Source organism: Pecten maximus, chromosome 7 (assembly GCF_902652985.1).
Source record: "Pecten maximus chromosome 7, xPecMax1.1, whole genome shotgun sequence".
NCBI lineage: Eukaryota > Metazoa > Mollusca > Bivalvia > Pectinida > Pectinidae > Pecten > Pecten maximus.
In genome coordinates, this window is record NC_047021.1 from 18,076,386 (window position 1) to 18,093,008 (window position 16,623).

Here is a 16,623-nt window from a genome sequence, read left to right on the forward strand (position 1 = left end):
TATTTAATAATTTCTGCTATGACATGGAAACTAGAATGCCCCCTCCCCGCCTCTGTATTGCACAAGACCAATAATAAAGTGGACCAAATTAGGTAAGCAAAACACTGACAAGTATTTCTATATTCCAATCTAAATATACCACTGAATATTGAAATCACAGCGTTAATTAGGACGACGATGTTTATCTGTACACACTCCTGGTCACAACCTCATTCACACAAAGTATGGAAATAGAAACAATTAGTGTTAACTACTTTAATTAGGATATGAGTAATCCCGAATTGGATTATTGATTGCCGCACTAATTATTAGAAATAACACTGACTCATTTTATAATGAATGCCACACCCCACATTAAGTGTTCACGGGCACGTTTCATTGCACGTTTTACGTAAGAAAATGAGTTAGATCACGCCTGTACAGTTTTGTTTGTACCAGCAACACGAAGGATAGCTAAGGATGTATCGCTTTATAATCCTAATGTTTGTTCGATGTTGTCTTGATTTGTCTTGATTTTTTATCTTTATCTTTTGAGGGAGGGGAGATGGTTGGAGGGGGGGGGGGGGGGGGGGGGGGGGGGGGGTGAAACAGTCATGGTTATTCGAGAATTGATGAATTGATGTCTAGAGGGACACCAAAAGAGGACTCTAAGAGAAGGCAGGACATTAAAAATAAATAATGATCTAAATAGTGGTACATAAGACCAGTTTTGCGTTCATCTTGTTTCCCTAATAGACATTCCCTGATACTGTAAGAACGTGATTTGGTACTATGTCCAGCAATGTTTATCTGGAAACAAAAAAGGAAGATATGAAAAGACAGTAGAATGGCCCCCTCTCTCTAGAATATTAAAATTATAAATAAAATTGAGCTTATGATTTTGATCCCTAGGATGTCTGATTCTAAGTTTCAAACTAGGGGCAGATAATCTAGTATTATAATTTAGCTTGGTAATTCTTAACAAAACAACTTAGGGTGTGGTGCCCAATCTAAAAAGACAGAAACATATTGAGGTTTGGAAGGCATCATACAAGTCCCTTCTACGTTTCCTACCCTGACAGCACCGCTAACGAGACGTATCAGGACAAACATCAATAAAAGATAAGGCTCAAACAGAATGATAAGAGAAACAATAAATACACAAAAAAGTACTATAACATATGTGATCTTGCAAGTCTTTTTACTGCTAACATGATTTGAAATTCCTTATCGGCATTTCATTGTCATTTCATGATTATCATGTTACATGTTTGCATAAGTACAAATTACAATAATTCGTAATAAAACATATTAAAACATGTCACCTGGGAACAAGGTAATTTAGATGGCGGGTCAAACTACACAAGGTAAACTGCACCATTCCTCAGAAGGGTTCATGTAGGTACGCTAACAGCCTTATGAAATACAAAATGTGTACTATGCATGATATGTTGTGACCGTACTTATATAGCCTGTTTTACACATTCAGTGATATATATAGATGAACCAGTATGATGGAACGTTTGGTATGTGAGAACATGATTGTCAGACATAACTGGCGATATCTCGTAAACAATCCTGGATCGGCTCCTTTTTTTTCTGGTAAGAAATAGATTTTACTTGTACATACTGCTTGGGTCATCAATAAGGAATGGGGATGAATATAATAATGTAAACAATACTTTGTACTGAGTCACTGTCTAGATGATATATATTGGGAATCAGACAGCCTGACTGAATTAAAATGGAGATGTATAGATACTTAAACAAACCTAAATAGGTAAATAATAATAAAAAAAACAATACATATCATTATATAGTTGTTACGTAACATTGTATGTATTTCTTTACCAACTGAATTCAGTATCAGTTTTTAATCATGAACACATGATTTAACTCAATACTCCCTACTGATTACGATAGGTATTAATTGCGGCTACGAGTGCATCAGTGTCAGCAGAGAAACAATATAGAGCATTTCAAGGCCTAAAGTGATCGTTAGTTACTTATGTTTAAATTGTGACACTTCCCCGGGTCGATAAAGAGACATGCATACCTATACATCAATGTTGGTAACCTCAGGCTGTAAGACTCATCGTAGTTTCACATCTTTAGTTGAACAAATTACAGGCTAAAAAACTTGTTTATCTTCAACAAGACACCATTGTATATTTATATGAAAACCTTTCCATTCTCTTGTCCATTGGTGAAGGCGCCAGTACATCATTGCCACTAATAATATTATTTTTGATTTTTTCTCCTCAATCTGTCCGGGGTTTCCCCCATATGAAACACATGTTAACAATGCAAATCGCCGTTATTTCCTTGTTCAAGATTTAAGTTGATGAGAAAAACACTTCTCTCGGTTTCTAATGTATGTAATGTTTAATTGATTGTGTTGGCTGTTTGAAACATGACCGACTTTTTCTTTTACTTAAATAAAATAGCGTAAACCTTTGTGAGCTTAGGTTACGCGTTCGTTGCCTTTTTGCACTTAAAATGAAACATTCCTTGAGCGGAGGTCAAAAAGACCATCTCGGTATCAAACTCTCATTTATTTGCAATAAGATTTTAAGTAACTTACCAGAAAACACATTACATGAATCGATTTAGGCTTGGTCAAAGCTTGTGTACACTTATCCTACCTCGAACCACAACACGATATTGGATTCTATACGCAATGATGTGGACATTTGAATATGTTTTGCGAAATTCTTAACATATCCGCCCTTGATGAATACATACAATGCAAAGCTATGTGTGATCGCCTACCATTAAAACAGCTACTAAAGTTAGAGGCCGGACAGGTTCGTGAATTAGTTTCTTTTAGATTTAATATGTATTGATTCCATAGAATTATAGACTATAAACATCCCGAGATTTGTCGACATGTCTCGCCGAGACATTTTTATAGTGATTCCTCTTCTCGTTGCCTCTAGTCTTTTTTAGGTTTTACTGTCTCCTCGATTGATATTGTTCTCTCTATTTTGGGAATTCCTGATTCCTGGTTTACATCTCCCTTCTTTTGATATCAACTCAATTCCTGTTGGTGTCAGTCCCTTTGTGCTAATATCCTCTTGATCAATCAATCATGTTGTCTCTGCCTTTGGTTCGATATATCGATAAGTTTGTTTGTTTTGTTTTGTTCTCACCGCTACGGTGATTATTTAACAATGGAAAACACGATGGTTACTGCTTATAAGTTTGAGACAATGCAGCTTGTATACACTGGTTATCGAAACATTAGAAAATTAGGTAATCGGAGTTTATATTCTAAATGTTTAAGTCATATCCAATATTTTGATGTTGCAATCAGTATCAGCTTGGAACATTACTAGTACTTAAAGATATAGGATCTTGCTTATATGCCGATGTGACAATGTATGTATGACATGTTGAGGGAGCATCCTTAAGGATTCATACACTAAATTATCTAATGTACTGACCGACGGAAGTTTTTAAAATTAATGACCTCAACATCAGAATGACTAAAACGGCTATCACCTTAACAAGCATTTGTCAGTTGACATAGTTGCTTGGGGCAACCAAAAACACAGCGTCTGTATCCAAACAACGACGAGTTTAAAGGTGCATGGTTACGATTGAATTTAATGACCTCGAATGAGTCAAGACATACTACAGTATGTATTGTATATGCATAGCTAAAGATTGGCCCATTGTAGTCTTTGCCACTTTCCCAGGCCTTAAAACTAGTTCAGAGTCAGAGTAATTGATTAGAATACCGTTGCTGACGTCAATGACGGCCTAATTAGACAGCTTAATAGGATTTTCTAAATTAATATTTAAATTAGGTGAAACATACATAATATGGAGATTCGGTCAAGCGTGTTTCGTATAACAAATAAAAAGAAAACGCCAATTGTATGTTTTCTTAATCAAACACCTAATCATTGATTTTTATCGATAATTTATGCTGTTAAATGGACCAATACCCTATAAAATCGTTTTTACAGCCGGTAGGTACCTTTAAATTTTCAATAAATTCAAAAGAAAAGGAATGCGTGCTATGGTCCATATAGAAATATTTTGTAACGGAGAATGTGTAGGGATGATATTGTGTAAATACCTAGGGGACTCTTTTACATCTGTTCGGACCGTTTACACGAGGAAAAAATTCATTGACGTTTTCATTTAACAGGTTATTGAAAGGGTGTGTGATATAAGAATTGTTAATTAGAGAAGATATTCGATGACGCAAATCTGTTTTGAATACCATCCATCCATTCATTCCTTTTTTTTTTTTTTTTAGATATAATCAGTTAGCCATTATGTTCTGAATAAGACATACTCCATTAATAAATCACCAGATCTTATGGTGTTGTATTCTGTATTAACAGCGTAGACACTATTTACAGTCTGATTATTAATATACGTGTATAATTATTTGACAAACACACCAGATCTACATTTTTGGTGTATACCAGATTTGAAAAGAGATTATGATATTGGATGGATTGACGATATGAAATGAGAATTAATCTTTTATATTTGATGATTTAGATATAGCAGTATTTACCACATTCTAAAACCATGCCATAAAATGTCCATTCTGGTCCATAGTAGACTTGTCCTTGTCTCTAGAATACCAATGAAATTGACTTTATTATTTTGATCTCTTGGACATGTCTGATCCTATCTCCAGTTTCAAGCTAAGGGGAAGTGAGAATTTTGATGGGCAATTTAGAGCGTTCTGGTGTTGTGTAAACAAGGATATCCGGTATGCACACTGAAGGTGTCTTAGTGGTGATAGCCTCGCATATCGGCCTGGTGTTTTTCTTCTCCTTCTTTTGGTATATGGCATGTGATGAATTTACTGTATGTATTAATGGTTGAGAGCAAAAGGTAAATAAGTAAATGAATAAACACATAAATAAATAAATAAATAATTGATAAAAATTAGGTATCTAATTAAACCAGCATTAACATATTCGAAAGAACATCTTTACAACATTCATACTATATTCCCAATTGGTTTTAATATCCATCCAAAGTTCATACTAGTATGCATTTATTTATAGCGATAAGCTCTGTAACAATCGCACGCTTTGTTAAATCGACAGTTCTTTTTTTTCCCGAATTCCATTGTAGCATATATAAATGTTAATAGCTTCCATTCGTAATAAATTTTCAATTTTACGTTCACATGGCATGAAAGCGAACAATAGTTAATAAATATATCAAAACAAACAACAAACAAAAGGTCAGTGTATTGAGCGTACTCGTATAACAGCCAAAAAAGTTGTACTTTAACGATAAATGTTTCCGTTCCATTCCAGAGTACTGGGCATGACTACACATCTGTGGAATTTGTATATCTATAATATCTATTATCAGGTCTTATACATACAATAAAGCTGCCCTATATCACTCTCACGTAAACCTCGTTGGCATTTGTTGACATTTAATGCAACAACACAATGACGCCTTGTCAGGCTACCGTCGAAGTCTGTAAGATTACTGCTAGCTCTACTGTCGAAGTACTAGGGAGGCAACTGTCAGATTACTGTTGAAAGCAACTGTCATTTTGTTTAGGGCAAGTATACTACGGTATTACTGTTTGGGCAACTGCAACACTGTTAAAGACAACTATACTTAAGAAATAATTAACGCTGATTCGTGTATTATTGCAGGATATACAACGAGGACGAGGATATTTTGCAATTGAATTAATAACGAAGGCCGCAGGCCTGAGTTATTAATTAAAATTGCAAAATATCCGAGTCCGATTTGTATATCCTGCAACAATACACGAGTCAAAGTTGATTATTTCTATTCTACCATGTACTGTTTAGTTCTGAGATCGACCTTTTTCTAATAGAAAAACAGCAAAGAAACCCCGAGAAAACCTTGTAATTTATTTCTTGAGTATTGCATTATTTGTTGATGAAATATACAGGCAATACAGTACTACGATCAAGAGCATCTATCATATGGCATTGATTTTGATAATAATAAAAAAAAAAAAAAAAAAAGAAAAAAAAGGGGGGCTTCCGTAGGATTCGAACTCGCGTCGTGATAAAAATTTATTGAAAGACTAACCCATTAGCCCACTCGGCTATGGTAACCTTTTATAAAGCGGGTGAATATTAGATATATAAAGTTGTTACAGCCGTGACTCCCGACCGTGTATTATTGGCACGAGCGTGGGTTATTGGAAAATAATACATGGTTTTAAATCAATCAAAACTGGCGTTGCATAGCAAACATGGTAGAATACGGTATTACTGTTTAGGGCAACTGTCATATTGTTAAAGACAACTATACTACGGTATTACTGATTAGGGCAACTGTCATATTGTTTAGGACAACTGTCATATTGTTTTAAGTCAACTGTCATATTGTTCGGGCAAATGTCATATTGTTAAGGACAACTATACTACGGTATTACTGATTAGGGCAACTGTCATATTGTTTAGGACAACTGTCATATTGTTTAGGACAACTGTCATATTGTTTAGGACAACTGTAATATTGTTAAGGACAACTGTTCTACGGTATTACTGATTAGGGCAACTGTCATATTGTTTAGGACAACTGTCATATTGTTTTAAGTCAACTGTCATATTGTTGAGGGCAACTATCTGATCAATGTCAATGGCATCTGGTAAGTGAATATTTAGAACAACTATTAAATATATCTTGTATCGGGCAGTTGTCGAATTAGTGTTGAGGGCAACTGTCATATTACTATTGAGGGCAACACTCAGATCAGAGTTGAGGGCATCTGACTGGTCAATGTTGGAATATTTCTCAGAATATTGTTGAGGGAAACTATCAGATTATTGCTGAGAACAACTTTCATATTGTTGAGAGGGTTTGGGGGCTGTCGGTTGGTTGGAGGTAATTGTCAGTTGTTTGTTGAGGGCAAATGTCATGATGTTGAGGACTATTGTCGGACTACTTCCTCAAACTGGTGATATGATTGTCGAGGATTTATATACCAGATTTATCACCCAAATAACAGTTCACTGTCACTTAACAACATATAACCACAGACAAATCGCTGTTTATCTTAGCCTTGTAAGATTTTCGATTCCTAAAAATGACATCAATAAAAGGCATAGTATTCAACGTTAAACTGACCATGCTTCACACTTTTATCTAACCGGAACTGTTTTGGACAGAGGCGTTTTTGTAATGTCGTTATTATAACAACATACTAGACTTTGTCGTGTCATTTCCTGGTTGTTGAATACCAGTATTTGATTGGATATGGTACACGTGTCACTGATATCTCCAGTGATTCGGATTGGGGTCATATGTGTAGTTTGTTATTGCGTCCGTCAAAACAAAGCTGTAAGTCAGAAGACGATGGCTGGTCATTGTTTTGACTGGCCTATGTCCGAAGTAGGTTAATTGGTAGCCTGAGGGTAGTAAAAAAATCTATACGTTTTTTTCTCCGCTATCTGACAATTTATACCAATTATGGTATCACCGACTAATGGTTTATGATCCTTTGGCCGCTATTTCTGGTATGATATGGTTTCTCCCGGATATTGTTTTATAGTGTTGCCATCTCCTAGGTCAACGAATTAATTGTCTTCAATGATCATCAGCTGATGATGTTTCTTCGATTTATGTTTTATTTGTCCTCTATTATTCCTCCCCGTCTATGATTGTTAGTAATATATATAAATCATCTGTATTAAAAGGTGTTATATAACCTACATTACGATTCTACAGCTTGTAACATACAGAAAACTTACTTTAGTAATCCATGTATTTTCCTAATGACTGATTTTTTCTTCATTAGAAAAACAAATAATCGGTTGTTGATCGGCCACAAAATGTGGAAAACTGTTGATGTTGATAAATTCACCGTCATCACGCGCTATCCACAGTCTATGGTGCATAGACTGTGGATAGCGCGTGATGACGGTGAATTTGTGATATAAATTATGACGTCATTAATTTGTTGCCATGATTTTCTGTAAGAAATTTGGGGGAGACATATGTCTAGGCTCTTACAGTAGCTAGGTAAATAGTTGTGTACAATTAAATAATAAATACTTGGTTTGTTTCAACTCTTGTCCAAACTAATGACCATGACTTTGTTTCCGTCAATAATCCGGCGTTTAAATCAAGCAAACCATTCTGTGATAAAGTTTTCATCGTGTGATTTTCATTGACGAAATGCGTGATTTATAATTTCTGGGGTTTGAACAGGCACTCTTTATTGGCTGGTGTGGAATTATTATAATCCTGGCTTGATTAATGCTTTATTACTATCATGAATGCAAGTAATCTCGAGAAAATTGCTTTTGCCAACGGGAATCGCTAACTACTCCATAGGTATATTGAAGATTTTTAACAATTAACAAAAAATAATGTTGCTGTTGTACATGACCTGCTTCAGAAAATATGTAGGGTATTAATACTCTGGTTGTATAACCTAATGCAATCCACTCAAATTATCAGTCACTCCACTCAAATTATCAGTCACCGAGAAACCGCCATGACAACATATTCACTTGAAACCTTATTTAATTGACTGCATTTAAAGCACTGTAACAACATGATTGTTGTGGCGTTCTACGACGTCAAACGTCAAACATTTTTTTCCCCTAATCTACTATTGCCCTTTTCTTCCGCATCCTCTATTGATTTATTGCCATATATGACGCCAAACAAACTGAAATGGATTTATTAATATTCACGGTTTGTAAGGTGCTGCTCTCTAAACACTATGGCTACCTTCGCGTCATTTGTCAACCTGTACATTGAACTTCTGACTCTCATAAGTTAGGTTATTACGCTAACTTCAGTATTTCGCACGTGTTTGTTCCATGGGGTTCTTGATTGAAAGCGCATGATAATCTAATATCAGCTCGACTCATCATGCACAGTACAATCATGGAAACAATGAATATGACGTCATTGGTTTGTTAATATATGGATTTGTAACATTAGCGGGTTGTTTATTATATCAATGAAGTGAAAATATATCGCAAATAAACTGTATAGACAAGCACCATGTGGTTGAAAGGGGAATGAGGAAGACGTGTCATATTAAGGCTTTTCGCACTGTAACAGTATATAACAATATGATGTTGTTGAAGCCGCTGACCTGTTTATTAGGAAATAATTAATTGACTGGTATAATAGTTCACAGGCATGTGGTCTGATTCGTCTGCATTCAGGTCATGGTACGGACAGTAGGCTACGGAAAGGACGTATACCATAACTAACACAAAACTACCAAAACCTCAACTAAAATTTACAACACAACACACCATACCATAAGGTCAACATACAGTGACAAAACTACCAAACCCTCAACTAAAATTGTACAGCACAACAAAAAATGCCATAAGGTCAACTAACAGCGACAAAACTACCAAAACCTCAACTAAAATTGTACAGCACGAAAACATGTATTAAAACATCAACGGACAGAGACAAAACTACCAAAATCTCATCTCACCAAACAGCAAAATATATCTCAATATCGACAATGTAACAGAATATATAACAACTAAACAATATACACCAAATCAACGCACTGAGACAGAACTTCACCAAGTGTCGAAATCAAAGATCGATACATTGTTAGCACGGATCATTATTGAAAGTATTTCTTGAATAATATTTAGTAAAGGATCGTGACAACAAACTTTGGGAACTGTTTTTGTTAAATTCTACCATCGGAATTCACATTTAGATATGTTATCTAGAGACAAGATAAAAACAGGACGTTCGTCACATGTTTATCTTAATATAGGTTTCCAACCTCCGTTTCACGACTTAAGGATGGACGAAACACTTCCGCTGTTTGTCAGCATGCAAATTGTATATATATATACTATAATAGGGTCAGTGTCCTACGCAAACTATACAAAGCTGTTGTCAAACATATGCTAAGCCTGTGTTTTTTTTTATTTAAAAGATTGAAAATGCAGTTAAAGTATTCATGTTTTATGCAATATATCTGTTGATGTGCTATAGAGTACGGATATGATATTACATCTAATATAGACACAGCTGAGTCAGTAACATCCGGTTGTTGATTACTAACGTCAATTAAAAAAGCATAAACAGATACACGAAAGATAAAACAATCTAACATTTCCGCAAAAACCTGGTTTACATGCAAACTGGCTAAATATATATCGGTCCACTTCCGGTACATTTGATGGGCGCGTGCTCTTGCGCCGGTGATAGCTTAAATAAGAACAAAAAGATGGATACCATAAGCATTATAAGTTTGCCGGGAATGAGTATTTTAAAAGATTTAAGTGATTTTTATACCGCTTCATTTGTTTGCTTAATTAAATGATGATATAGAAATTTGACCAAAGAAAAAAGAAAGGTATTAAGGTTATGGAAAACATTCTTTAAAACCATACATACAAATTAATCACAATCAAAACAACTTGCCTGTTATATATAATATATTACCTATATGATATATAGAACCTATATAATATGTATAACCTATATGATAAATATAACCTATATGATATATATAACCTATATGATATATAGAACCTATATAATATTTATAACCTATATGATATATATAACCTATATAATATGTATAACCTATATGATATATATAACCTATATGATATATAGAACCTATATAATATTTATAACCTATATGATATTTATAACCTATATAATATGTATAACCTATATGATATATATAACCTATATGATATATATAACCTATATGATATATAGAACCTATATAATATTTATAACCTATATGATATTTATAACCTATATAATATGTATAACCTATATGATATATATAACCTATATGATATATATAACCTATATGATATATATAACCTATATGATATATATAACCTATATGATATATATAACCTATATGATATATAGAACGTATCCTTCTGAGGTTTTCCTGCCTGGTAGTCTTCAATATACAAAGAGGAAGACCATCGCTAGCCATTGCGTGAATTCATAGTTTTTGAGTTGAAGAAATACTCGCTAAAAAGGTAGACGATTGTTGGTTATCACTGTTACAGAAATTTAATTGCGATTCGTATGCTGATAAGATGTTATTTTTTACGTCCGGAAGCATGCTGTTGTAGTAGAAATTGCAGGTCACGATGGTGACTCAGTGTGCAGTTAATTCGTCGCCATTCTATCACTCTGTCATTCATAAAACATTTTCGTAATAAACAAAGCCAAAAATATCCTAGATTTTAATTAAATTTTTATAACAGTTATTAAAATTTATGAATGCATCTCTTAATATATGTATGTGTGTGTGTTATGTAAATTTGAATTATAAATGTCGATAACCCTCGGTAGTGATTCATATTTATGTAAATTATGTCTTAAATATAGACAGTGAAAGTCATTTCAAACGCTCTTCTGAACACAATACACAAGACAGCACTTCATCTGACATTTAATATAAGCATAAACAATAAGATACAGCCCACGCAAGTCTTTAAACTCTCGCCCAACTGTCAATTCTGTTCACACGTCAGAACAATGACTTCGCATTGTCGAAGATGGTTACGTATAGGACTTCCCTGTTGTAATCTGATCTGGTACATGTTTAAAAATTATAATGATTCTGAAGGTTTCAATACACTCACATAAAAAATGAACCAAGTGTATCGCGAAAAGACACATATATTCGAACAAATGGCTTTTGTCAACAGAAGTTATTATTGTTGTATGGTGAAAGGAGTTTGATTCAATCTTTAAGACAATGGATACTGGTAAAATCGACAGCTTGATTCAATCTGGAAGACACTGGGTACTGGTGAAATCCATAGTTTAATTATATCTGAAAGACAATGGGTCAGCTAAGAAATGGTTCATAACATATTTCTTTTCCATATTTGAACACAGTGTTGGTAAACTATGATTCTGTACCAGTAATACAATTTAATGCGACAACTATATGCCCTTACCTACAATACAAACTGATATTCTGACTGATATCCGCTATCAAAACGTCTACCTTTCAGTATTGAATTCCATTGATCTAACAGAATATCAGAGACGATTTGAGTAAAAGGTTTATTAGGCTCTAATTGTGTCAAATGAGTAGGATAACTTCCCAAACAAATGACGTTAAATAATTGCACTTCTTAGTCGACCGTGAATAGGTGTTTCAGGTGGAAACCACGGTATTACCTTCATTAACCTCACACGGCAGCGAGATGTGCCCACGACAAGCAGTCTCAAGGTCATTAGGTCACGTTTTATTCCGCTAACGGAGTGACACACGTCAGAAGCATGTGAAACTGTCATCCATCATTTCATATTGGGGACAAATTTCATGAATGGGAGGCCAAGCATTTAGTACTTCCGTTTTGAGTTCGTCTAGGTAATTGCGCATTTTCGTAGTCTGTGTTGCAAGGTCCATACGCGTACATTTGTACTACCAAAGGGGACATTAAATTACAAAAATAAATATTAATGTTTCAGTAAATGTATCTATGATAAAGTATATGTATGAATATTTAATACATTCTGATATTGGTAAATGTGTCTATGATAAAGTATATGTATGATTATCTAATACATTCCGATATTGGTTAATGTATCTATGATAAAGTATTATATGAATATTTAATACATTCCGATATTGGTAAATGTATCTTTGATAAAGTATATGTATGAGTATTTAATTATTCCGATATTGGTAAATGTATCTATAATAAAGTATTATATGATGATTTAATATATTCCGATATTGGTAAATGTATCTATGGTGTTGAATGTAAACCGTAAAACACCGACGCAGATGCCACTTCTGTTTCAGCAATATAATGCTTTCAAAAAGTTTTAACATTAATTTATTGAATTACATGCATTTGATTTTTTGCTGATTCATTGAATTTTATGTGATTGCAATTTTCTGTCAAGTTTAAAAGTGATATCCGTGAGATAAGAAATTCAATAAATGTCATTTTTCTGCAATAAAAATAGTCATATCTCTTTAAAGGATTGAATTTCAATAGATACGGTTATAGTCGGAAAGTTGGTAAGCAAGAAACAAAATCATAATTCAGTGCACGTGTAACATAAAGTCATGCGTGCAAAAGCCCGTATGCGACAGCGATATTTAACATAATATGCAATCAACCTCATCAGGGCCCGGAAGAATGGAGTATGCCCTGTTGTCATTAAGACTCATAATCAGACTATATCATGCTGACACTACACTCCATACATAAACATGTGTATAAATATTGTGCATTTTATGCAATGTGACGACGACCTCTGTCCTAGATACAGACCGTCAGTACGCCAGGCATCGCTCATCCATGGCCTTCGTTACCAGCCAGTGTGTACACGCTGCTGCGGTATAGTTCCGAAAACGGTCAAGGACGATATATTGTTTTCAGAAATCATATGGTTACGTAAGATGTTAGCACGGAAAGGAATATAGGTTAACATAGGTCACATGTGGATAAAATTAAGATGATATATGTGTTATGGAGATGTCCCTGTTTATTACGTCTGACATTTAGCATGTGTAGAAGTTTCGATGATCTTCGGTCAGTAATACTCTTTACAGAATCAAACTATCAAATCAGATGAAGCTTGTGTTTCGTTTTGGTTGTATGCTTTGACATACATATATGTAGCTTAAATAACAGACATCGTACAATAGGCCAACTGAACTTGGTTTTGCCTGCGTTTGAAAGAGTCATGCCGATACCCCAAAATCTAGACATAACGACTTGTATGCTGCTCTATACAGTAGGTGGTTAGGTTCGGGTTCCCAGGAATCGTAGTTATGCATACGTTTATCGACGGCCTATCAAATAGCTTGTTCTGTCTGGTGAGCTATTAAATGTCAGTCGCTATCCCGAAACCAAGGGGACTGAACCCAATGGCACTGTCCTATAAATGTTTCACACGCGAATACATTCTGGGACTGCCATCAAGCGTTACATTGAATGGAATAAAGTTACGATTCTGTATACTGTTATTGTCCTTTTTCGAAGTTTTTCAAACATTCAATCCAATTCTTAATAATTTTGAAATAATTACAATCTGCTTTATGCATTCATTTTTCGTGTTTCCAATCTTCAAACAACGAATTTTGTTAGGAGAAGTATCCAAGAGTCAATGGGTCATCTTATTTGTCATGAATACGCTCACTAATTAAGCGAATGACCTCTTTATGGCATGCGACCAGTGCCCTACGTGTATACCAAGTTAATTTGTAACACAGTTTCATGTCGCGAAGGGTATTGCTCTACACAAGTAGACCACTCAGATAGACCATTGTACACTTGAGTTATTACCTTATTTACAATGCCCAATTTATTTCATTTTTCTCTGGTTGCAAGTTCTTGTTGGTTGTTTTTATTTAAGACTTCAATATGACCACATCGAAGTGGAGGTGCACGTTTTGCATAAGGTAAAATTAAGTTAATATTAACATCAAGTTCGTGGCGTAGACTTAAAGACAACGTTTCACCATTATTAATTTATTAAAATGGTAACATATATCCTCTACTTGACAGGAATCGTGAGTGCCAATCCCAGAATATATATCAGATCAACCATTCGAGACCTAGAATTTCAAAAGTAAGCTTTTAAATGAATAATTACTACAATACTGGTACCCTTCGGAAGTTTCCACACTATACAGGAGCACGAGACAGCACGTGATGGGAATGACCTTGTTAAGTTATGGTGATGTCACCAGCTCACGGCGTACTGTTCCATGTATAGATGAATAGATGTTTTATAATTAGCTTCCCGGTGTCTACGGAATGTCGTTCGAAACATGCCGATGCAAATGATGCCCCACAATTGTCATGATTGAATCACCTCGTCTGGCATCGTGCTATGTCGAAAAGTGTGTCAGATATGTATCATATGACATTATTGAGTTTCATCGAATTTGTATACTTTAGTAATATGACCTAAAGATGTAATGGTTTGTTTGCCGGGAGTTTAAGTGTATCAAATAGCATCCGGCATATATTACTAGGTAAATAATCACACATCTGACCTTGTGTGTGACATTGAACAATTCGATACAACCAAGAGCTCATGATGGCAGGCTGTAAAATAGTAAGATTTTCTTGATGTCAACAATATTAGATTTACCAATGGGGGATGTAATGACATTGGTGATCACGTGATAAATGGATGACTTCTATTTTTCTCACCTCATACTTGGTGTACTACGTCAAAAAGAATTTTCAGGACTGACATGTGGAACGTGTTATAAGACCTTTGGTACCCTTGTTTTTTGTTTGCTCGTATTTCTTCTTTGCGTCAAATCCGTTCATGACTTGACACACAGTATGAGGAACACGTGGTGTGTTTAAAGCATAGAGTGGCGTTTTTAATGACCAAACTGTGATAATACAGTACCTTCTTACCCTTAATAGGTATATCAATGACATTTTCTTCCATTACAAAAGTCGCTGATGAATATCCCCCCAACACACCCCCACCCCACAAAAAAAAAAAAAAAAAATACGTGTGAAAAATGGGATTTCTGTCTATACATTTATATCTATTTTAACATGTGTTTGCGAAAATTAAAATACATTAAAATATCACTCGTACACATAATCACATCCGAAAACATTTTAATGATGATATAAATGGTACCGTCTCATAGGTGTGAAGGGAGGGGGTGTGAAGGGAACATAATTCAGACACAAGTAAAGTCGATTGTAAGTGAGGGCGGAGATACACGGTAGATAACTCAAGTCGATGTTAGAAATAGTGAACAATAGTGATTCCTAGCCGCATGTGGTGCCTGTCACAATCATCCCGGAAACATTCGGGAAAGTGTCATCTGATGTTCCCTATTACTACCTTACCCCTTAAAGTATAAGACGTCTGAAATGGGTAGGATATTTAAGGATATTTAACATATAGTAAAAACAATATGGTCATATCAGATAGTTGGAATTGAAAATGAAATTATAGATCAACACAAAATATTGGAGGTTTCATCATTTAACTTCCTAACCATCCAACTCCTCAACAGTCCACGGTAATTATGCAACAAGACGTTCGGAATTGTACCCCCATAAAGTATGACATAACTACGTCAAGATGTAGAACCATTTAAACAGATGGAAGAACGAAGAGAACGTAGACGGGGCGGCCTTGACCTTTACCAGTATGCAAATGGTGCAACTGAGAGTGATAAACAGAATGCTGGCACATTGTTCGCAACATTGGAAAGGAATCTTATGTAATTCCATGTCGAAACACCATGACCTTATGACCTTGTCGAAATAAATGGCAGTACTTCGTAAAATGACAATGGATGGGGAACACGCCATAAAATCACCTTGACCTTCCCATCAAAGGTCACAAGATGTTGTTAGCATAACGCAAACTCGGGCATATAGTAGCCGCATTTAACATGGTGTAATTCACAGTGTATTAACGCTGTGGGGTAAATGCATAGGAAGAAGAGTGAGTAAAGATGTAAGACATTTTGATCTAAAACAGCAAATACAATGTAAATTATGTAGACAGGACAGAAATATATCTATTTCATTCTTTCGTTTGACAATTTTTGTGACAAAGCCTGTGTGTTTATTGTGTAGCACCATAAAATAATAACAATACTTGAATCCGTTACAATAATAGGTTCGTTCAAACAAATACTTCTCAATAAACGTTAATCAACCATTGTCCGAA